We start from the raw sequence: 25,211 nt of genomic DNA, 5'->3' as shown, positions 1-25,211 counted from the left end.
GCTGATTGAAATTCATATTGCGATGGCGTTTTATATGAGCAGATATTTGGTTGATGTGAACAGAAACGTATTGCGTAGTTCTTAGATCAATATTAAAGAGAATGAATGAAATTAAATTTTATTTGAAATTTTATAAAGTGATTATTGTCAATTTTTCTGTACGAGGTTGAAAAAATAGTTTTAAGAAGGATATCTATAATTACATTATAAAATTTGTATCGTACAGTAATTAATAAGGATTTTCTAATGCATTTCCTACTTTATTTTCTAGTGTCGAGTGAAGAATATCTGAAAGAATTTTTTTTATGCTTAGACAAGACCTATTACAATGTAAGAATATTGTTAATAACCATTATCGAAATATTTTCTTAGGGATAAAATAATATTTCTGCTATTTTGGACACAGTCTGAAACGCTATTTATTATTATTTTTTTTTTTTCAAAAGCAAAGTGAAGGAGTAGGAGGGTAGTTAAAGAGAAAGTAAGGCAGAACCCCAAATGATCTCGGATGAATAGATGAACTAGAATAAGTTACCACTCAAGTTGATCGATACTGAGACAGTGAATGGAATATTCCGCATTATTATTATTATTTTAAATTATACTTATTATTTTATTATTTTTGGCTTATTCAAGAAAGGTTCACTGCCTTACATCATTTTGTGTTAATGATTCCAATATCAATAACTGTGAACAAAATTTTTATGACAATCACACGCACTAAGCCATATTGGGATAGCAAATTACGAGAAAAATGTAGTCTTTTCCATCAAAAGCACCAAATCCATTAAAGGATATCTAAAAAAATAAATAACTCTGGTAAAGCTATGCGCATACAGTTGCTGTATGCGTATAGCTTTACCAGAGAAAAACAGTTGCTGACTATTAACATTTTAATTGTTAATTTTAAAAATTTTCTATTTATTTTCTATTAATTTTCTATTTTAAAAATTTAAAAGAAGAAAACAATTTTCTTCTGTTAAACTTATTGTACAGAATAACATCGACAAATAACAAACTGTCTGGAAGAAATACTTAAAAATATCCCGAAAACTGAAAACCCGTTAGTGAAGGACACTAACAGAAACAGTTCGAAACCTACAAAGACGTTTTTAGGTACAATTTTATTTTAAACATTTAATCTTTTTCTATATTTGGACATTCAGAAGTGCATCCAGTTGAGATGGGTGGACAGTGCACTGTTGAGTCACTTTGGAGTGACGTAAGCACTGGGAAAGCAAAAATAAGAGTAGGAGTGTGTTAATGGCCTAATGACTGGAATGAGAACAATTAACAATCGCACAGAGAAATAGAGGCCAATAAATCAGTGTCTTATAATGGAGGATTTTAACTTCCCAGATATTGACCAGAACTTGTGGGTTAATCACTCACACTCTAGTAAGACTTTTGCGGATTTATTGGAAGACTGTTTTCTGCTGCAGCATTTTCGAGGGGCAACTAGAGATGGCAATACTCTCGATCTGGTTATCAGCAGTGATTATCCGTGTGTTAAGAATTTGCAGATAAAGGAACCACTAGCTGACAGTGATCACAATGTACTGATGTGGGATTAACTTAAAGATATAATTACCATCAGGGGAAAAGTAAAGGGGTTTTGCTTCCGTAAAAATGACTACAGTGGTCTCTGACAGCTTTTAAAATTCTGTACCGTTAGACCAACTGATGATGTTACCAACAGAAAATTCTAATTGGGAAGCATTCAAGGAATTAATAGTGGAAACTACTAAAGATTTCATACCAATTAAGAAATATTGTTCAAGGTTGTGGCCTAAATGGTTTTCAAATTAACTAAGGAGACCTGTGGCAGAGAAGAAAAATGCATGGGATGCATGGAAATTATCAAGCGACTCAAGATTACGAGAAATTTATTCAAGGATTTCTTTACTTACATAAATTCTAAAAGGAAGCGGATGAATCAGATTGGTCCACTTGATATAGATGGTTCGACTGTAGATAATCCTGCTCAGTTAGCAAACAAACTGAATGAGTATTTTGCATCTCACATTCGCACATGAGGACTTATTAAGAATTAAAGATGCCAGAAGGTTACAAAATTGTAGCAGGATACTTAATGATTTTGTAATAACTGAGAGCAAAGTGGAGGAGAAACGATTGAACTTAAACATAAGAAAAGCACCTGGAGTGTATGAGATATATCCACTTATATGAAAGGAGGTGGCAAAGGATCTAAGCAAATCCTTAGCCATAATTATGAGAGTATCATTGGACTCAGGGGAAGTCCCGACTGGAGATGTGTAAACGTATCCAAAATTCACAAAGGGGTATCGAAGGGTGACATTAATAAATACATTAATAAATACCGGGTAAAATAATGGAGTCACTGGTTAAAGATGCATTGCACGATCATCTAGCAAGACTGCAGCAATAATTCAGAGACTGCTTGTGTTTGTTAAGGGAAAATCTTGTCAGACAAATTTTACTGGATATTATGATGTGGGTATAAAGGAACTGGATGCAAATACTGGACACTGCTCATCGTGGACTAATGTTATTAGTGGAGTCCCTCAGGGCTCAGTGTTGGGTCCATTATTGTTTTCTGTATTTATAAATGATATTTATGATGGTATATCAAGCTTAATGTCCAAGTTTGCAGACGATACAAAGGTTGGCAGGGTTGTCAAGGACACTACTGATACTATGCTGCTGCAACAGGATCCGGAAAGGTTGAGCAGATGGGCTGAGAGGTGGCAAATGAAGTTTAACATTGACAAATGTAAAGTACTACACATGGGAAACAGCAACCCCAGAGCAACATATCAACTCTGTGGTACTACACTAACAGTGGTGGAGAATGAAAGGGACTTGGGGGTGGTTGTGCAGGCAGATATGAAGTTCTCTGAGCAGTGCAGACGGGCTGCAAGAGTAGCTCATGGAGTATTGTCAATGATATACAGGAATTTTTCCAGCAGAGATAAGGAGGTGATTATTCCCTTGTATAAGGCAATGGTCAGGCCACACCTAGAGTACTATATACAGGTCTGGAGGCCACACTTCAAGAAGGATGTAGAGCTGCTGGAACGAGTACAGAGAAAGGCAACAAGATTAGTGAATGGAACAAATGGGTGCTCTTACGAAGAAAGGCTTAAGTTTTGCAAATTACAGTGTCTGGAGACTAGGCACCAGCGAGGTAATCTGATAGAGGTGTATAAAGTCTTGAATGGTTTGAGCATGCTCAATGCTGATGGGATTCTTCCTCTAGCTCAGAATAATCACCTGAGAGGGAATAAATTCAAATTGAAGAAAGACAGATGTAGGATAGACGTGCGGAAATTTGCCTTTAGCCAGTGGGTGGTTGGTTGGTGGAACAGACTTCCATCCCTTGCGGTGGAGGTTGATAGCCTAAATAAGTTTAAGGCTCAGTTGGACAGGTATTTTGAACGAACAGAGGGGTGAAGTGGAAGTGGGCTTTTTTTTTTTTTTTTTGGCTGTTGCTGCATAAGCTTGCTTTCTTGCATCAAATGTCTGTACTAATGCAAATGCTAAATAATTTTCATATCATATACTTGGAGTTCAGAAAAGATTTTGAAACTGTTGCGCATATAAGATTACTTTGCAAATTAGAGCAGAATGGCATTAAGGGTAAGTTGCTACAATGGATAAAAGGATGGTTGAGTGGGAGAAAACAGAGGGTGGTAATGAATGGGCGCTGCTTTTCGTGGAATAATGTTATTAGTGCAGTCTCGCACGGTTCGGTGTTGGGACCACTGGTGTTTTGTATAAGTATCAATGATATTGATGAAGGTATATCAGGCTTAATGTCGAAGTTTCTAGATAATACAAAGGATGGCAGGGTTGTTAATGACAGTAATAGCAGTGTGCTACTGCAACAGGATCTAGAAAATTTGGAAAGATGGACTGAGAAGTGGCAACTGAAGTTTAACTTTTACAAATGCAAAGTGCTGCTGGGCCGCTTCCGTAACCAGGTGGGAAGTAGCAGCAGTGCGTAGCACACTCTTCTTGATTAGACCGGTGTTCGAGCCCGTCACCACCAAATACGGAGAATGTGGAAAGGTCAGGGAATGACCATCGCATATCCCTGAGCAATATGGCAAAAACCCAAATTACAAACAACAGCAAAGTGCTGCATATGGGTAGAAGTAACCCCAGAGGAACATACCAACTGTGTGGTACTGCACCTAAGTTGGTAGAAAATGAAAAAGACCTGGGAGTAATTGTGCAGTCAGATATGAAATTTTCTGGACAATGCAGACAGGCTGCAAGAGCAGGTCATGGGGTTTTCTCAATGATATACAGGAATTTTGTTAGCAGGAAAAATTAGATGAATATCCATCTGTATAATTTCAAAGGTCAGGCCACACCTTGAGTACTGCGTACAGGTCTGGAGGCAGCATTTTGGTAAGGATGTAGATTTGCTTGTGCGTGCAGAGGGAAACAAGATTGGTGAGGGGGAATAAAGAGGTCCTCTTACTAAGAGAGGCTTAAGTTCTCCAAATTGTAGCGGCTGGAGACTAGTCACCTGCTAGCTGATCTGATTGTGGTGTGTAAGGCCTTGAATGGGTTGAGCACGCTGAATTCTGATGGGATTCTTCCACTTGTTGGGATTACGAACCCAAGGGGCATAAATTCAAAATGATGATAGCGACTGTAGAATAGATGTGCTGAAATTTGCCTTTAGCCAGAGGATGTTTAACTGTTGGAACAAACTTCCATCTCTCGTTGTAGAAGTTCCTCAGATTGGGTTGATGTAAAAAGTGGGGTTTCAAAGGATTAGTATTAGGTCCACTGTCGTTTTTAATTTTCACAAACGACATCGATGAAGGGATAGAGGGCGTGATGTCTAAATTTGAAGATGATGTTAAAATTGGTAGAGTAGTTAATGATCACTGTCAAGCTGAGCTTCTTCAGAGAGACCTAGATAGACTTCAGGAATGGTCAGAAAAATGGCAGCTATGATTTAATCCAACAAAGTGTAAGGTATTACACCTGGAAAACAATAATCCCAAAATAACTTATTCACTTGGTGGAGTTCAACTAAACCCAGTACTGGAGGAAAGGGACTTGGGTGTTACGATACGGCCAGACATGAAATTCTCTGAGCATTGAAAACAGGTTGCAAGGGAGGCCCATGGTGTCCAATCAATGATCTATCGAACTTTTGCAAGTAGAGATAGGGACGTGATAATCCCATTATATAAGGCTTTTGTTAGACCACACTTGGAATACTGTGTTCAGGTATGGAGACCGCACCTAAAGAAAGACATCGAGCTTCTTGAAAGGGTGCAAAGAAGGGTAACTCGCCTGGTGAGATCGGCAAAAGGGCGTCCTTATGGAGAAAGACTTTGAATATGTGGGTTACAGAGTTTGGAATCTAGACACCTTCGAGAAGATTTGATTGGGGTGTTTAAGGCTCTGAGAGGCATCACTAAAATGAATGAGGTCGAAATTTTCAAGATTATAAATGATGCTAGAACTAGGAGACATAAATTCAAGTTACGGTGGGAAATGTTTAGATTGGACTGCAGGAGGTTTTATTTTATCCAGCGAATTGTAATATACTGGAATAGGTTGCTTACATGGGTGGTAGAGGCTGACAGTTTGGGGAAATTCAAAGGTCATCTGGATAGTACCTGCGGGGAGGGAAGTGCATAGGATGATAGGTTTATTTACCTTTTCCTTTATTAATTATTATTATTATTATTATTATTATTATTATTGTTATCATTGTTTTATTCGTTTTTTTTTTTTGTCGGTGGTGCAGCATAAGCCGTAAGCGCCCTTGCACCATGCGGCCATTAGTAATACTAATACTAAGTTGATAGGTTAAATTTGGCCGATGCTACATGAGATCACACGCTTACTTTCTTTCATCAAATACCACGATTATGATTACTATCGTAATCGTGGCATCTATTATTACTATTTATTTCATACTTTTTTCGTGCTATATTATCTTGACGAAAATATTACTCATTTTCATAATAACGAATTTAGGATAGCAAAGTCTTTTTGTGTTTTCTGATATGGAAAATTAATTTTATATTTAAAGGTATTCACAGACTTGAGAATGTGCATAGCGGAGACTGAAATGGACAGTTACACAACTTTAGAGGAAGCTATTGAATTCCTATGTGAAGTTAGATGGGAAGGTTGCGAATGCAGTGCTATGTCTGAGGTATAAACTTCACTTAAAAGTAAAACATAATTGACACTATTAATTAATTTGCATTAATTATGTGATTAATTCAAAACATCTTTAGTGTTCTGTAAATATTCCGACCACCTCTGCTTTGACAGTTGCATTGTAACCTTTATTTTTGATGTGTTAACTTATATTGTATTTGAACTGCTAATTTAATCCATTCAAATTTTTTAGTATGTGCCTTTTTCGTTTAATTAATTTATTTTTTTAGTTAAAGAATTTTGCCAAATTTTGTTTTATCCCGTAACCAAAGTGCCGTAATGGGTTTTTCTAAGAATGTCCAACCTTTTCCCGTACAGGGGCTATTTCAAAGTTAGATTTGTTTCGCGGTCCACATTAAGTGTAAAAAAGTTTCTATTTTCATATTACGATTTTTATTTTTAGCGCATATATAAAATATGCAAATTTCAAACAATTTCTTAGCAAAATGTTTTTTAAGATTTTATAATTATAAAAATATGACTTACTTCTTTTTTTTAATAGCTTACTTTTAAATTCTTTCTTTAGAATATTTACAACCTGAAAAGATCACTTCTTTACAATAGTAATGTAAATAAATAAATATAATAACACACGTAAATCTTAAAATATTAAAAATTTTGGTGATTCCAATTCATAACATTCACTGAACAAAACGTAACATTTAATGAGATCATTGAGGCTGGATAATTAAAAAAAAAATGTTCAAAATTTGATTGAAAATTTGTGACGCCCATTCACAATACGGAATTAAGGTAATCAACTGTTATTCTGTTTATTTAAAATTTATCTATATATATTTGATTTCATGCGTAAAAAAAATTCCTTGCAAATATACGTTGATCCGAACAAAGTAGCAGTTTTAATGACATGTTTTTTTTTCAGCCCTCCATTGCAGACCACTGCTTCAATCACTGGCTACCAATTTCAAACTCAAGGACACCCTTATCAAAATCCAGAAAGCTCGCAATAACAGGACACAGTTTGATGTTATTATTATTTTTTTTATATTAAAATGGCCTGTAATAAAATAAAAATAACAGGTCTAGTCACAATTCTCCAGCATTATGTGAACACTACAGGAAATTCTCTCAGCATAATTAAATAAATCCTGCAGCACAAACATCTCATCATCTCACATCGTAGCTTCAGGACAACACCCACTACTCACATGGGTATCCCACAAGGAGGAGGGAATCGTGTAATCAACTTTATTTGCCGTAATTGTAGAGTTCTTCCTGGCATCGGACGCTAATTTCCAATCATGATCTGAAATTTTACATTACTCTAACAAAAATCAAATGCTTTCCACTACTCTGCAGGCAAATAAAAAAAAAAAAATCTGTCAACTTGAATAATGTCTGACCACGATTGGTTTACAGATTGACCAAGAAAAGACAGCCCAAATGTCATTCACTTGGAAGAAGACACACTAATATCAACGTTGTCATCAATGGATCATTGATTAAAAAAATTAAAAGGTACATGAATCAGGGGTTGGTATACGATGAGGGTCTGACATTCCAATCACACCTCCTAAACACAAAAAAATATATTCTGCTATGTGGGAAATTCGCTAGGAACTTATGGGGATACACCATGCTGAATTGGTCAAGGATTACGTCCTTCGATGTCTGTACCCCATTCCTCTTTATGCAACAAATATTTGGTCACCGGCCCCTGCAACACACTTCAACAAGTTCCTCAGCCTAGAATACTGGCTCTTGAAATGATTTAACTGGCTGACTGGCAACTAGAACACCATTTCTAGGACAACAAGGAATTCTCGGGTAATTAGCACACCATTTAGCACACATGAAAATAACAAATTGTGGCAGCTAAACTTCTTGCACTGCTCAGACTAATCACAGGACCACTTGATACCCCTGATACCAATGACCTAATAAAAACTCCCAGAATTGCCGGAAGAAGTCAAGTGGACAGTTCCGCTACGGATCAGTTTCAGCAATCTCCAAGGTCTGAGACGCAAGTTCCGCGGAAACACGGTTGACTTGATTAACAGTCTAACCATCGATATGGATAAATTCTGCCAGAAGCATACTTACAGACGCCACAAGCTAATGACACATACACAAATCTACAGTTTTGGACTGCTTCAACCAAGAAAATATCTTTTTCTTCATATTTTTCACGTTTTTGTCCAGCACGTTTGATCAAATTTCATTTTGCTTAATTTGGGGTACCACGGTTTTCCACAATTTTCAAGTATGTAATTAAATAATTATGTAAATACTGTTACTTTCATGTTAAGCACAAATCTTCTAGAGCAGAGAAAAAAACAGATAACAATAATAGTAATTTTCATTTATTAAAGGAAAATCTTGAGCTGATACCGCCTTGTAGAATTCAAGCGGTTTACTTTCGCAGTCCATATATTTATTTTTGAAGCATGTTTTGGTTTGAAGATTAATAATTTCAAGTTGCAACCTGGGATCGTAGTTTTCAGCCATAATAGTAGTAAATAAATCCTGAAACAAGCTTTTGTATTTTTTAAAGTCGGAAAATCAAATTTCGAACTCATGAAAAAGTAATTGTAATAACGATGGGCAACGAATCTTCAGAAACATGTCTCCTTTTTAGCTCGTAAAAGAATAAAAGTTAACTAAATTGTCTTGCTCAATTTGGGATTTAAATAATAACAATTTACCCTGAAATTATTTATATATCATCATATAAATCAGTGGCCAATTTTCCTTTTCCTTGTAGTTTAAAATTAAGAGCATTTAAATAACTAGAAATGTGTTTAAGAATTGCAAGATCAAACAATCACTCCATATTTGACAGTTGCTTTATTGATTTGATTTCCTCTTTTCTCTCATAAATATAACAAACTCATAATGAAGTTTAAAGAAATGAGTTATAGCACTTTGCCATTTCAATGCACTATGTAAAATTACATCTTCGTATTTAGCTTCGATTTCAGAAAGAAACTGTTGAAACATACGGTGATTGAGACCATGAGCTGTTATACAATTTACGGTTGGAATAACCACATACGTAACTTTTTGGAAAATGAATACTTTCCCAGAGTTTTTAAATGCACAATGCCTTGAATTCCAATAGGAGTTTCAGCTCCGATATCTATTATTTTCTTGGTTATGCTACCCATAATACGGTTAGATGTGAATCCTGCCAGGATTTTAATATTTAATCCTATCTTTTCAAAAGATTGGCAAAAATCTTCAAAACTATTTTCGCTTCTGGTTGTTCCATGCATACTCTGCAGATCAGCTAAATCTTCAACTATACAAAATTATCATTAATTCCACTTAGGAAAATATGAAGTTGAGCCGTGTCATTTTCATCAATGCTGTCTTCCAGTGTTATACCAAATTATTTCATTTATTTGATGTTTTCCAAAAGTAGCTCAAACAAATTCTTTCGTATAGTATTAATATTAGCTTTATGCATTAATTGAGGCATATGATGCAAGAAAGCAAGCTAACAGAGATATAATAAAAAAATAATCCTATTCCATCAATCCATTCACTCATGTGTTTATCTAGTTCTGCCTTAAATTTATTTAAACTATCAAACTTCACAACAGAAATGGAAATCTGTTCCAGCAATCAATTACCTCTGGCTAACGGCGAATTTCCGCAAACCCATTGTAATCTTAGCAAGGGGAAGAATCCCCTCAGCATTAAGTCGGCACAAACCATTCAAGGCGTTGTACACCCCGAAAAGATCTCCTCGCAGGTGGTCTTATCGGGGTGTATTAACTCGTTCTAACAACTTTAAATCCCTCCTAATATTAGACTTACAGATCTGGTCGCAGTACTCACGGGGTGGCCTTATACAAAGTGATAATCACATGTTTATTCCTCCTGGGGTACTGCTACCCATATTCAGTACTTTTATATTTCAAAGTTAAACGTTACTTGCCATTTTTCAGCCAAGCTATACAACTTTTCTAGATCTTGTCAGTAGCATACTGTCTTTACTGTCATTAATAAACCTTGTAACCTTTGTTTCAAATGCAAATTTGCACATTAAGCCTGATTTACCTTCAACAATATCACTGATAAATATATGAAATAACAATGGGCTCAGCACTGAACCCTAGGTGACTCCACTATAACATTAGTCCACGAAGAGCAGTTTCCATTGATTTGGATACCACTCTTCGTCTTTTTCCCACTCAAAGTTCACTTTATCCATTGTAGCAACTTGTCCTTAACGTCATACTGTTCCCATTTGTAAAACTGCCATGTCTTCAATGTCTAACAGTATCAAAAAGAAAAAAGCTTTCCTAAAATCCAAGTATATAATATCAAAATTATTTTTTGCATCCAGAACATTTGTGACAACACCATAGAATCCAGTCAAACTGGTAAGAAAAAAAACCTTCCATTAACAAACCAATGCTATGTCTAAACTATCACTGCAGTCTTGTCTAGATGATCCTGTAATGCTTCTTTAACTAGTGGTGACTACATTTTTTTTTTTCCCGTAACAGAAGTTAAATTTACAGGTCTATAATTGCTTGTGTCACCCTTTTATTCCCTTTCTAAATCGCTGATACATTTCTGCATCTCCTGTCCATGGAGTTCTCCTTTGAATCCAAGAATGCTGTCGTATTTAAGGCTACGGGTTTGGTTACTTCCCTAGCTGTCTTCTTTAATATAACTGGGAAGATTCCATTCACCGTAGGTGCCTTTCTGATGTTTAACTTCAACAATTTCTCCTACACTTTGCTGTATATTATTACAAAATCATTTAGCTCTATGTTAGAGTTTAATAAGCTTCTGTCGTCTTCTTCCCTACACACTTCCTTATATATGAATGTAGATGCAAAATACTTATTTAGTTTGTCAGTATCTGCTCAGGATCAGCAATAGTCGAACCATCGATATCAAGTGTACCAATCTTATTCATCCCTTGATTCTAAAGTCTTTGTTTTTCTTTGCATCCTTTACCAAAGATTTTCTCCTACCCTTTTTGCATAGTATATTCCCCCTGACCGTGACAATAAAGTCAACGACAATAGGTAGCTCCTGTGAGACCAGCACATCCTGCCTTAGAGATCGTCACTTTGACGACTGATGCACAGCAGTGAGCTCTAGTGTTGAGTTGGGCACCTAAGAGCTTGATGGGCCACCTAATTTTAATTCCTTCTAGGGCCTCTACTATACTCTACAAATTATCATAGATACCCATCAGAATGCCGAGTTGGCAACTAATTTCTTGACACTTCTTGCACCTTGCACACACACAAAGACATCCTCCTTTGCTGGATCATGCCCTGTTTCAGAGAAAAAAAAAAACTTTCACAAGTTGCATTTTTTTTGGTCTGAGATGTGTTGGAGAAACACCCCCTTCGGTCCTCCCCAGAACCACAGCACTCACGGTTCTTTGTGTCCGTTGCTTTGCTGCTCTATTCTAGGGCATTCTTTTCGTTTGAATACCATTAATTGATTAACAACTAAAATTAATAAAATAATTAAATGTACTTAACTAATTGAGAATTTTACACTAATCTAATAGATACCCAGATACAGTGATATGCATTACGCTATCTAGTTTTACATTATACCTTACGCTGTCTGGTTTTACGTTATACCTTATGCTATCAAGTTAGAGATGTACATTAAGGGAAGTCATTAAACTTTCTAAATTTCACGCTTACCCGGGACTCGAACAAAATACAATTTAGCATCTATCGAAAACCCACAAACACCGGTATGCTTCTACATTATAATAGCTACCACCCGTTCACCTACAAAAGATCGATTATCTTTAATCAATTTCTAAATGCCTATAAATATTCAACGACGGATTCTGCTTTAGACTCAGAAATACAAATATTAACTAGCAGATTCTTGAACAGGGGTTATCCCATTAACACAATAAATCGAATTAGGGTACAAGCTAAGGATAGGATACAAAATACTGCACCAATCAACAATAGTAATATCAAAAAATACTTTATTTCTGTCCCATATGTTGAACAGTGGCACAAACAGCTTAACAGATTCTTTAAAGATACCGAATTTAAAATTATAGCTAGGCCTATACGGAAGTTACACACTATACTGAACAATCGCTCGGTTCTTTCGGCGTTCGCAACACAAATTAATGATCTAGTATACAACATTTCTTGCGGTGATTGCGACTCGTCTTATCAGGGTTCCACGCGGTTTTCTCTTAATATCCGTGTAAATCAACACGAAGCCTCTGTTCGTGCTTCTCGTTCAGCAGCGTCAGAATTAGCCTTTCATGCCATTAACGAAAAACATACTTTTTTATTTAACGAGGCCAAAATACTTAACGTTCAACGTAATTATACGCGACTATTAATTGCAGAAACCGTTGAAATTAAATTACACGAGAATTCTGTTAATGTTCGGCGGCCATATTTGATCTCCGATGCGTGGACCTTTACGCGCATGCGCGAAGACACATAATCACTATTTAAGTTGCAGGTTTAGCCTGATTCGGTAATTTTCATTCCTGTGATCACGACAGTCGGTCGAAAAGCATTGTCAGCTTCAGGAAGGAAAATCGTTTTGAATATTTTCGTTAGATTCTTTTAATTGCGTTAATTTGAATTTTAATTGTTTTGAATTGATTTTGAATTGTGTTAAATTGATTATTTAATTATTTATATTTTACTTTAATTATTTATATTTTACTTTAATGTACCGGTAAGTTGTCGATTTTTTCGTTTTTTCCGTTTTAATTTCTGGAGGGTATCATACGGAAGTGTTCCACGTACTATATTGAGGTAAACTCCTCTTATTAATTTACTAATATTATTATCAACGTAGAACATATTGAGTATTACAGCTCTGATTCATACTATCTAATTAAACTATTTCATATCGATCTAATATACTACATCCATGGAGTCAAGTTTTAAACAAGAGTACAAGACAAGTACAGTACAAGAGTCTACAATTACTGAGTGAAACCAATAAAATCTCTATATAAATACAAAATAAAGTAAGGAGCGTGACTGTGATTATAAAGTCACATCTAGAAATAAATTATTATTATTATTATTCTATACGGTGCGCTAATTTTATCCTCAACTTATGACAAACGTAGTTTAATAAATTCACCATCACTGAACGATTTACTTTAAAAAACAATCAAATATACAACTTGAAAACTCGCACTTACAACAGATAAATTTCTTGACATACGTTTTCAGTGTGTTCTGTTTTCTTAATCCGTTTTGTAACTTCGAACACTTTTCCTTTCCCAACACTCCTTTATATTGATCAAAAGATTTATGTCTGGAATCACAGTGTCGTTTTAAATTATATTCTTTAAAATTTCACAGTCTCTTTACAAACCAAACACATTGCTTTTTCGTACTCAATAGAGAAATAGTCCTTAGTCCACCTTTGATTAATTAAATGTTCACCCCTGGAATATTTGTAACACAGTATCGGTGATGTTTCTATTAATTAAACATTCTTTCTTTAATAGAAAGAGAAGAAAGTATGGGATTGCTTCTCGAAGAAACGAAACTTCGACGTTCGAGAAAACTTAGAGACTTTAATTGAATCAGACAAGGTAGTTTTTCAATGTTTATTTAAAATATAATTATGATGCAGATTTTTTTAACAATCAAAACTATCAGTTTTTTCTTTAGTGAAAATTATAAAACCAAATAAATAAATAAAGAAAATGGCAATTTTGATTTTTCATAACTCTTCTTTGTGTGTGGTCTTAAAAGGATTGTGTTTTCTTTCAGAGAACATTTTTTTAAAATACAGTTAAGACGATGTAATTACGTAAAAAAGAAATATATATATATTTTACTTAATACTTTCCTGTTCAATTCATGTAGCCTTCAATAAGATTTGAGGATCAGCATCAGAGTAAGAGCAACTTAAAGCCGGCCCCTTTCAAAATCGGCCATGTGGTAGGGTGTTATTGTTTGGTTTTTAGGAGCATTAGCAACTAAGGCCATATTACTCCGGGGATATGCGGTGGTTATTCTCTGATCTTTCCGCATCCTCCGTATTTGGTGGTCACCGGCTCGAACCACGGTCCAATCAAGAAGCGTGTGCTACGCACTGCTACTCCTGCCCACCTGGCTACGGAGGCACCTGTGGTAGGCAAGAGGATATCACCACATTATCTTATGCCACAGAGACCATAACAAAACCAACGATGCCGATCGTATAGCACATGATCGATGTAGTTGAAGGAATTTGTTGTTGGCCACACCAGCTCTTCAGGGAATTGTGTGAATTTTATGAGTTAATTACGGAAAATTCAGAAGTTTTAATATTTCCAATGCATTCTCAACTGGTACAATTAACCTGTTTAATAACTGATTTTTTAACTGCACTGATTCCCTTATTAACCATAAATTAACCTTATTTTCATATAGACATTAAAGTATATAGTTGCACTTACTTATACTCTCACAGTTCAATATTTGTATTACTTGCATATTCTGTTTATAAAAAAATAAGAGCATTATCAGATTCGAAACTATATTTGCATTGAGTTTGTATGACGAGATAATAAGAATCAAATGAAAATATAAGAAAGAGAAATACTATAGACCAAAACACTGTGGAAACTATGACTCCCTCTGTATGAAGATTTCATAAGGAGTAACTGAGTGTTCCTGTGATGGAAGATTTCAATCTTCTCCTAATTGATTGCAGCAATTGGAAAAAAAAATCTTACTACTGGAAGGCATATTTTAAATGAACTAGATGAGTGTTCTCTTTTTCAGCATGTTAAAGAACATGCTTGAGAAAAAAATATCCTTGATCTGATCGTCCCCATGACCCTGATGGTATCATTGGAGTGCCAGCCCTCGAACCGCAGTGGGGAGACATGAGGGGATTCTAAAATGAATGATGACGAGCTAGATTTCGGTTGTTAAAAATATGGCTTGAGGTTTTAATTTCATAAAAGGGGACTCTCATCTTCTATTATGAAATGCTGGCATAACACATGCTCTCTATAAAGTAGGTAGAACATTGGGCTGAAAATAATTCAAGGGGATTATAGAATAACTTTAAAAACATCGTGAATTAATATACAAGCGTGTCCCAAAAAATTGTATATAATCGAATCCTACAAAATTCATGGAACATGCCTGCATACGAATGTTGCTTTTATATGTCAAAGACGTTTGCTTCTGTTTCAGTGCAATGTTATTTATAGGGAATGCTGTTTATACGTTTCTTTGCAAACTGTTGGATAGACAGTATTTTGTGTGGGCACCCGTTATGTAAGAGAATTCAAATATTTGGACCCTGCGTGTTAGGGCGGCTCGTCCAATATCTGTTAGTAAGTTCTCTAAGCACATTCTTGTGAAAATACCTGATTAAAAGTGAGCCCTAAGGAGACACACTCCGTAGATCGCAGACACAAGAAGGATCTTCTTGGAAACGAAGAAGATCCTTCTTGCGTCTGCAGGAATTAGACAGCTGGAAGCATCTAATGTACGATTGCTGGCTCTGTGAAAACCTCCACAGCATATTAATATCAAAATAATGTATTCTCCCAGAGGACAAGAACACCACAAACTGGAAACGAAAGAAGAATAACAATCATTCATCTCCTATGCCTAAGAGCTCGTCACAAGAACACGAACACTATTTGCGATGGTGCGCCACTTTTCTTGTGCCACCACACAACTCACAAGGCCGACCAGACTAGCCAGGTGGGTAAAGTGCCTGTCTGGTAACCCAAAGGTCGCGGGATTCAAACCTTGGGAGGTGCATTATGGCCACAGAAGCCGATGCGCCAACAACTAACAAAAAAAAAAAAAAAAAAAAGCCTCACAAATTGGAAACAGCCTAACAAGCAAAATGACCAAGTTGCAGACAGCAGCTTTCTAGAACTGGACTGCACAGCACTACGGCCACCCAAAACGGTGGAACCCCAACTTCAAGTGACAGCAAACGCAGACTGCACAGCCTTGATATGAAAACTTATCAAGACCTTTAACGATTTACTAATGAACTCACCAGGATTTGATATTAACCACCGATGAAGAAAAGATGCAGCCTGCTGCCAAAGCGCCATTAGGCTACCTGCACCACGCTCCCTCTTTTGGTGCCTTTACTCCCTTTCCCCTGGAGGAGGGAGACGGGTCTTTGTTTCGCCCCTCTCTTTTCCTAGTGCAGCGATCCTCCCACGAACTTTTCTGGGGATGTCTTTCGTATTGTCCCCATATTTCTGCCTGTCCCTACAGTCTTCCCCCCATTAACTGTAACTAAATCGACTGATTAGACCCCAAATTTGTTTTTTTTTTTTTTTTTAAAGCCACTGAAATAAATCTTCGGAAACTAGATGGTAGGGCCAGCAGAGTAGCAAAATAATCTATCTACTGGCGGATGTACCTTACCTGCCTCCTCGTGGCTAATTGTGGACAACGGTGGGTCATATTAAGGGCACAACGGCTAAATGGTCAGAGAAACAACAGAACATAACACTAAACGACATAACCATCTCACACACACTTTTAAATAACTGGCCTCCACAGAGTACTGTGCTTCACGAACAGCGTACACAACGAGGAGATGGGGATACCCCTGGTGCCGTTAGACAGCTAACACACTTTGCACTTTATACTGTAATTCTTAAATATTGGGTTTTATAGGACTGTATTCATTAAAATATATCATATAAGAAATTTATTGATTCTGTTTAAGAGTGGTGAACATTTCTAGGTATTTCCTGTATATAATATTGTTAAGCACATATTAGCTTATTTAGGTGATTTAGTTAGTTGTGTGATTACATGGTTATCCCTAGTACTGGGAGTATTGGCAGAGTTTGCCATAATTTCTATATATATATTTTTTCCTCAGGTTGGGCAGACTGGGGATACAATTTTGTCCACCGGTATTGAACGTCCTCCGACGGTCGTGGTCCTTAGTATGGAAAGGCACCAGATAGTAAAACCAGGCCCGGCTCCACGTGCCCGTGGTGAAGACGGACACTGGACAGGCGTTTCAGGTGATTGCCTACCTGGTGACAAAATGAACAGAAAACAACTAAACAACACAACACACACACGCACTGCACGAACATAACATTACACACATTTCTGGCCTTTTCCAGAGCTCTGTATTCATCACAGGGTACCAAGGCGGAGTTGAACTTTTGTTCACGTGCCGTCGTACATAAGATACCATGCACATCTACATCTACATAAGACGAGAGTTGGCGTTTTTTCGCTTTGTATTGTGCCTCTATATTATGTGCTCCCGAGTATGTGCTATTTTTAGTTGCCTTTCGACCAGCCCCTTCATTGAAAAATATATGCACAAAATCATAAATAATTGGTGAGTGTTTTGGCACTGTTTTAGAATAGAGAGGAGGTTTTCCTGCGGTAAAGGAATTTTTATTCTGGCTATTGTCAAATTATGTATAATGGTTTCAATATGGCTGCACTGCTCAATCGTTTACATGCTTGTGCTTATAATTCTATGGGAAAATAATATTGCAACTATTGTTCCTTATTCTTTTAACTAAAATTGGCGCCAAATTTTGTCGGGAAAACTAGAAGAAGGCGGTCATATTGGAGACAGCTCTACCTAGTATATATAATTCACATAAATCTTGATATTTTAATCAAAACGGGTAATATTAGGAGTATCTTCACTGGCGTAGATTTTAAAGTGGATAATGCTATTTGTGTATGAATTTCATGAAATGGAAAAAGTTGCAAATGTGTGCTGTATTTAGTCTCAACATTAGCATTAGCATTAGTAGCAAAAGCAGACCAGAACCTTTTCTTTGCAGCAACAGCCAAAAAAAAAAAAAAAAAAAAAAAACGCTCCATTTCATCCCTCCGTTCGTTTCAAATACCTGTCCAGCTCAGCCTTAAATTTATTTAAGCTATCAACTTCCCCAACAAGCGATGGAAGTCTGTTTCAGCAACCAACTACACGCTGGCTGAAGGCAAACTTCCGCACATCTATCCTACAACTGTCTTTCCTCAATTTGAATTTATGCCCTCTCAGGTGATTATAAAATCCCATCAGCATTGAGAATGCTCAAACCATTCAGGGCTTTATACACCTTAATGATATCATCTCGCAGGTGCGTAGTCTCCAGACACTGTAATTTACAAAACTTGAGCATTTCTTCGTAAGAGCAGCCCTTTTTCCATTCATTAATCTTGTTCACCTTCTCTTTATTCGTTCCACAAGTTCTAAATCATTCTTAAAATGAGGCCTTCAGACCTGTATATAATACTCAAGGCGTGGCCTGACCATTACCTTATACAAGGGGATAATCACGTCCTTATCACTGCTAGAAATATTCCTGTATATCATTGACAAGACACCATGAGCTACACTTGTAGACCGTCTGCACTGCTTAGAAAACTTTACATTTGCGTGCACAATTACCCCCAAGTCCTTTTCATTCTCTACCACTGTCAGTTTAGTACCAAAGAGTTGATACGTTACTCTGGGGTTACTGCTTCTCATATTTAGTACTCTACATTTATCAATGTCAAACTTCAATTTGCTACCTCTCAGCCCATCTGCTAAACTTTTCTAGATCCTGTTTTAGCAGCAGCGTACTCATATTAGTGTCCTTAGCAACCCTGCCAAACTTCGTATCGTCTGCAAACGTTGACAGTAAGCTTGATATATCACCATCAATATCATTTATAAATACAGAAAACAACAATGGACCCAACGCTGAACCCTGAGGAACTCCACTAATAACATTAGTCCATGTTGAGCAGTATCCATTGATTACCACTCTCTGTCTTCTCCCACTCAACCATCCCTTTATCCATAGCAGCAATTTGCGTCCAATGCTACAATGCTCCAATTTATTCAGCAGTCTTCAATGTGCAACAGTATCAAAAGCCTTTCTTAGATCCAAATATATTATTTCAAAGTTATTCCCTGCATCCTGTTCCTTTGCGACCACGTCATAATATCCAATTAAATTGGATATTATGAATAATCCGAGCTATAACTGAAGTCTCGTCTATATGATCCTGTACTTCTTCTTTAACCAGTGCCTTCATTAATTTTCCTGGAACAGAAGTTAAACTCACGGGTCTATAATTAGTTGTGGCAGCCTTAGAGCTTCCTTTGTGAACTGGGGTCACATTTGCACATCTTCAGTCCATGGGTACCTTCCCTGAGTCCAAGAAAGCTCTCATAATTATGGCTAAGGGTTTACCTAATTACTTGTCTGCCTCCTTTAATTTAACTGGATACATCCCATCCATCCCGTGTGTCTATTTTAGTTTCATCCTCAATAATTTCTCCTCCACTTTCCACTCAGTTATTACAAAATCATCTAGCTCACTGAAAGAGTTTAATTCACCTCTGCATTCTCTTCCCTGAATAACTCCTCATGTGTGAACCTAGATGAAAAACACACATTTAGTTTGTTAGCCACCTGATCAGAATCATCATCAGTTGAACCATTAATATACAATGGACCAATCTGATTCATTCCTTTCCTTCTAGAATTTACATGCCCCTGTTCCTATTCTTAGCTACCCTAACACAACCCATGTGTTTACTTGTACCCCAATGATTCCCAGCAGTCTCTGAAATACCCTGCATCTTGTTTTCCAGGCTGCTGCTCATTCCAATAGAAGTAGTGCAAGAATCACTTTCACCTCTGCCAGTGGTTAGTGTTAATTTATTAGACCTTGTAACCCCCCTAAGCTAGCAGTTTTCCGACCCACCTAACACTGCCTCGATAGCTTCAGCAAATATTCTTACACTTTTTCCTATTTAAATGTATCCCATCCCCGTAGAAGCAGTTTCTCCTGTTAACAAGTACAGACCACGCCGAAAAAAAATGTTACCCCTTGAGCCTTGCAAAATCTTTCAAGGGCCGAATTGATCGACAAGGTTTTCAGCAAATAGTCCTGCCCATCGTGTATGGGCAGAATCGCAGACACTTTCAAATTCCACCCTAATCAAAGGGTTTTTCAACAGTGACCTCCACTAAACGAGTGAATATTAGAAGCTTATAGCACACATCTAGAAGGAAGTAAAGGTATGTACATCACCACAAAGAAATTACTTAATTTTAGGATATTTTTCGAACGTCCCCTGGTGGATACTTCCTGCTACTTTCAACCATTTTAAAGCTTTCATGCAACTGGGTTTTTCATTCAGTTATTTTTATCCGGCTATTGTACTTGCTAAAACTTATCAACTTTTACCTTCGTGGAGGTGCTATCGACTGCTCTGCCAAAGATATATTGCATTTTGCTTTACATTGAGAACTGACATCATTATGATCAAGAACTCAAACAAAAATTGTCCTTTCAAGGAACATAAAGAACTTTCTAGGACAGCAGCACAGCCTGCCGCTCAGTGTCCAAGCGAACAACCCGACCTGTCACACAGTAGGGAGGACGGAAGAGGAAAATAACAGAAGTGAACCATCTACAGATTTAACAATGACTCCTGAGGAATTCAGCGTAGACAAAGCCAATTTCCCGGAACCATTCATAAAACATGTGGACCCTGTGGGTAAAGAATTGACCACAAAAAATTTGAAAGGTACGGAGAGAAGAAGAGTAGACATTGGCCGGATACTGACTCCCCAAAGAGGATTTATTGACTGAAGCAATGAATCCTCTAGTGATTCTGAAGGCGAGGATACCAAAAGTCCGGATCCATCTTTGCCGGGATCCCCATCGCGCAAATCCTAACTATACGTAGTTCACTTGAGAAGTTTATGGCTAAGAAGTGAAATCGAATCACTGCAGCTACAAGGCCTGATGTCATTGCCATATTTCAGTGATGTCAGCAGTGCTGTATCTCCATATTGAGAATGAAAGAATACAAGCAAAGCTTGACGTTCTTTCGCAGGAATGGGAAATTCAAATGCCAGAGCGTCCCCTTTCATTTGTCGAGATGCAAAGGAGTGGCGTGGGGCAGCCCGTCACTGACCAGCCAAGTAAACCTCCTAAAAACAAGGCAACAAAGAAAAATCTAGTGTCTGGTAATACTGGTGAAGCCGATAGAGGACGCCCTGCTCGAAACGAGTGTAGTTGTGAAGGCAGCTCTCATCAAAAACATGGAGGAGCAAATGAAGTCAATTAGAATAAGAAACAAAAAGCAGACCAGGATGCCCGGTATAATAATAGAAACTGATAACAGTGAGGAGGCACTAACAATTTTTAAGAATCCAGATATTACCAGTAACAGGTGAAAAGCGGAAGACCCAAATCGGAAGGGCCATCGATCGTCCTATTTGACGTTAACCACAGTATAATCCCAGGAGAGGTTAAAGAAGAAATATATCTCAAGATGCTGAGTATGTTCCTACCAGAAGAATCGACGACAGAGGACCACAGTGTGAGCAGACAAGATAGCGACAACCATTGGATCATGACCAAATTCACCAGCACAAAAACCTACATCGATCGAGCTAACAACTCTACACGAATGGGACTTCATGCCAAAGAAATAACCTACTCACTGGACGAAAAATGCACTGAAACCCTCTCCTTAGTGGTGGGAACAGAAACGACGGAAGAGATCCTTCCGGGATGCAAAAGACATAAACCACGATAATGCCTCCATCTAGTCAGACAATCACCCCACGAATGAAACACAATGAATTGAAAGAACTCACCCGGACGGGCATCTAGCCCGTGATTTGGGGGCACTGGATCTTATCTCCTCTTTGGAGTTGAGTTTCCCCCACCCTTGAGGTTAGCAGTTTTGCTACCACTGTACCATTGCGGCGACACGAGCTGGGCACTCTTGTCTGATTCGCCTCCTTTACCTTTCTCAGGTGGGGGAAAGGTGCCGGTCCTTCTGTCCTCTCTCCCCTCTCGCCATCCCCTCGTTCTCTCTGATCATTAAATCAGAAACTGTTTAAAATTTTCTTGTCTGTTACGGAACTGAATCATAGCGGCGGTGTGGAAGATTCGCAGATGTACTCTTGTCCCTCGTACAAAGAATTACGAGTAAGTCTGGAGAAAGCCATTCCCAACTTTTCATCAGGATTGTCTGCGCCGTAGCACAGCCGTATTGTCACCGTCCTCTCCACATTGGGTAGAAAAGGTCCGTGTTCAAATCCCGTCGATGACGCGAGGAACTTTAATGGGCTTTTTCACTCCCTGGCTGAGTTAGTTGGCCTAAGGCATACAGCAAGATTTTTCTCCAGAAAACTGGTGTTTTTTGTCCAAAAAAACAGGCAAATCGTCCAGAGACCACAAAATTTACAGACAATATATATGAACGGTAATGTATAAAAAAATTACGGTTGGCTCTGATATAATAATTGGTAATTTTTTTTTTTTTTATAAGGTTTGCGCCTGCTTCTGTTCTGAAATGCTTGTGTAAAGGTTTGTCGGTTAAATGGTACTGGCCTATGTTTTTTTTTTTTTTTTTTTTTTTGGCTGGGGAATATTATCCTTCATTATTTTGTTTGATCTTATATATATTTTTTAATTTTGGATATTTTTGTTAATTTTTAAAATTTAACGAGATTACTTGATTTGTTTACTTTGAAAACCTCGAAGTATTATTTGATTATCTCAGTATGTTGAGGTTCATCTTGTGTAAGTGTTTAATTTTTGTATAGTTGTTAAGGCACTTTTTATAACAATTTTTGTCTAGATTCTGTGGCTCGAACTTTATTGGCCTCTTTGCGTCCCACTTTTCTGCTGCTGGCTGGTAGACCCTGGTCTATTTTCCCATGGTGGTTGTGCTGGAACATTTCCGATTTGCTGATTCCGGGTAGCCAAACAGCCAGTTCATTTGTGGCCGTTTCCACAGAATCTTCTATCTTAAGCGTGAAACGAGACGGAGATAAATTGACGTTCCAGGTGGCGACCTACACAAATACATACATGCAGTTCCCTGTACTCTGTCTAAACTTCAGAGCGTAACCCACACAACAAAAATTTAATTATTCAAATCAAATCATGAATCACCACTTTCGGCTTCTGATCTCATTAGCGTCTCACCCCTGATAATAGTTTTTTTTTTTCAGACTTCAGCCAATGAAATCTCAAGAAACTATGTGGCAGGGTCCGCCAGCCAGAGTAAAATTTCAAATTAGTGGGTACCTAGTCTGCCACCACGAGGCGAATTGTTGGCACTCTTGGGCCCTTTTCCCTTTACACTTTATAAACAATCCCCATCGCCAATATGGCTGCCGTTATGAGTGATCACGTGGTGTCATCGCTCGGCGTTTTTGGATTAAATTATATGGTCTCAAATGATTTTATTACAAGAAAAATGGATCAAAAAGTTTTAAAAATCATTGGATTCTCTCCATGAGGAATATTTGTGTTTATTTGGCATATTAAGCTGAATACAATCGTTTATTGTCTGTTCCGTTTGTCGTCAGAGAGGTCACCATCCTGCTGACGACAACAGAGAGAGTGAACATTTCCCTGCTCTGTGCATAGAACTATAGGCCAAACTTGAGGAGTTCTCAAGCTGCATCGCAGCAATCCTTAGGGGTGAGATTGTTGGCATCTGGAAACTATCTTACATGATGTATATGTTGTTGCTGAAAAGACAATGGCCGAACAAGAGACCTACCAAGAGTGTAAGGGGGAACAAATGCTAAAGCATGCCTCTACATACGCTGATGCGATGAGGAATACAGCTGCAAAATCACCCGACAAGATTCAACCTACCACAAATGGAAACGAAAACTGTAAAACGCTAACGCTAAACCACATCTGGTCATTCTGAGCCCAGTTAATCCTTGTCAAGAACACATGAGTGAGGAAGTTAATTGCAAAGTGATAACAAACCTAGCCGAAGACTTCAAGACAACCAAAATTAAGTTGGTTCGGAAGACTGGAAGCGCGGGAGTCATACGAGAGAAGGAAGATGCAAACATGATATTGAACAAGCCTAAGAAACCAAACCTAAGACATGAAATGGACCCTCCAGAGAGAAAATGGCAAGCATAGTAATATATGGCAAGGATACAGATTTTAGAAGGCCCAAGAAGCCATGAGGGAAGAAATATATAGCAGCGATTTGCAACTGAAACATCCGGAATATAAACCGACCCGTCTCGTTATTCCTAAATACAGAACCAAGGCAAGAACTGGAAGCGTTGTAAACTGGGTCGTTGAACTTGTCCCACCGCATGGAAGACAGTAAGCCAGCATAACAGGAATTTCATAAATTGGTGTAGCCGCTGTTCTAGAAAGCACGTGACTGTTCCCAAATTATACAGGTGTTGTCACTACGGGCACACAACACATTCCTGTATCCAAGCCCAAGCAACATGCTGCCTCTATGTGGAAAAAGAAGGGGCACGACTTCAACTTGTGTCCAAAGAAACAGGACCCGCCGACAAGGTAGCATCAGTGTATCCCTTTAATGCTGATGTCTTGAGTCTGTTGAACATAGCTCTTGCTCTGGAGTATAGGATTCGATCTTGGGTTGTGCCGGAGAAACGTTCTTCGCATCGCAACCTGACTCAACGCAATGCAGCATCGGTGGCAAAAGGGTATTGACTTATAAGGTGACTCTCTTGAATTTGGTGTTAAAACACTCCTCAAACAAACAAACATTTCATGATCAGGAACTAACTTTTCAAATGCCCTTTGTATATAAATAGAAAAGGCCATTCCTGGAGAAAAAAGCACTCAGGTCTTTCATAGGGTAACATTAATTAATGAGGTAAGTATTACTGATAGAGGATACCATTCGGTGAAATGAAGGAGATGATCTAGTGTTTCACAGAAATGGCTATGTACAATCTCCATTTTCTTCACGTCAGCTGCAAAATAATCATTGTTTCCCAGGAACTCTCCAAATCTTTATATAGAGAGCAGCGATTTTTGTGGTAAAAAAAAAATTAAAATTTCCAAAAAAGGAAAAAAAAATTAACAACTTTATGAATAAAACAAATCACCATATATTTTTTCTGCATCCTAATGTGCAAATCAATGAATTCAATAACTGCAATATTAAATATCTGTTCAAATTTTACATTTCCTATTTATTTCTATATATTCACAGAAGTGTGGATTTGACCTCAGTCCCATTTTGTGTTTCTTGGAAAAGCCGTCCATGAACAAGACGTAGGCTACAGGAAT

At 37.6% G+C, this 25,211-nt stretch overlaps 1 long non-coding RNA gene across 1 annotated transcript; it reads left to right on the top strand.

Moving 5' to 3' along the window:
* The first annotated feature begins 277 nt into the window (after positions 1–277).
* On the top strand, positions 278–25,211 carry LOC150089796 (uncharacterized). The gene is made up of 4 exons (XR_016546685.1): positions 278–330; positions 6,050–6,175; positions 13,640–13,726; positions 25,135–25,211. It is a non-coding gene; the product is annotated as an uncharacterized LOC150089796 (long non-coding RNA).

Source organism: Mastigoproctus giganteus, chromosome 2, assembly GCF_048544385.1.
Source record: "Mastigoproctus giganteus isolate SK-2022 chromosome 2, ASM4854438v1, whole genome shotgun sequence".
In the NCBI taxonomy this organism is placed as follows: Eukaryota; Metazoa; Arthropoda; class Arachnida; order Uropygi; family Thelyphonidae; genus Mastigoproctus; species Mastigoproctus giganteus.
The sequence above is the reverse complement of the archived record's forward strand: the minus strand, read 5'-3'. Positions and strand labels throughout refer to the sequence as shown.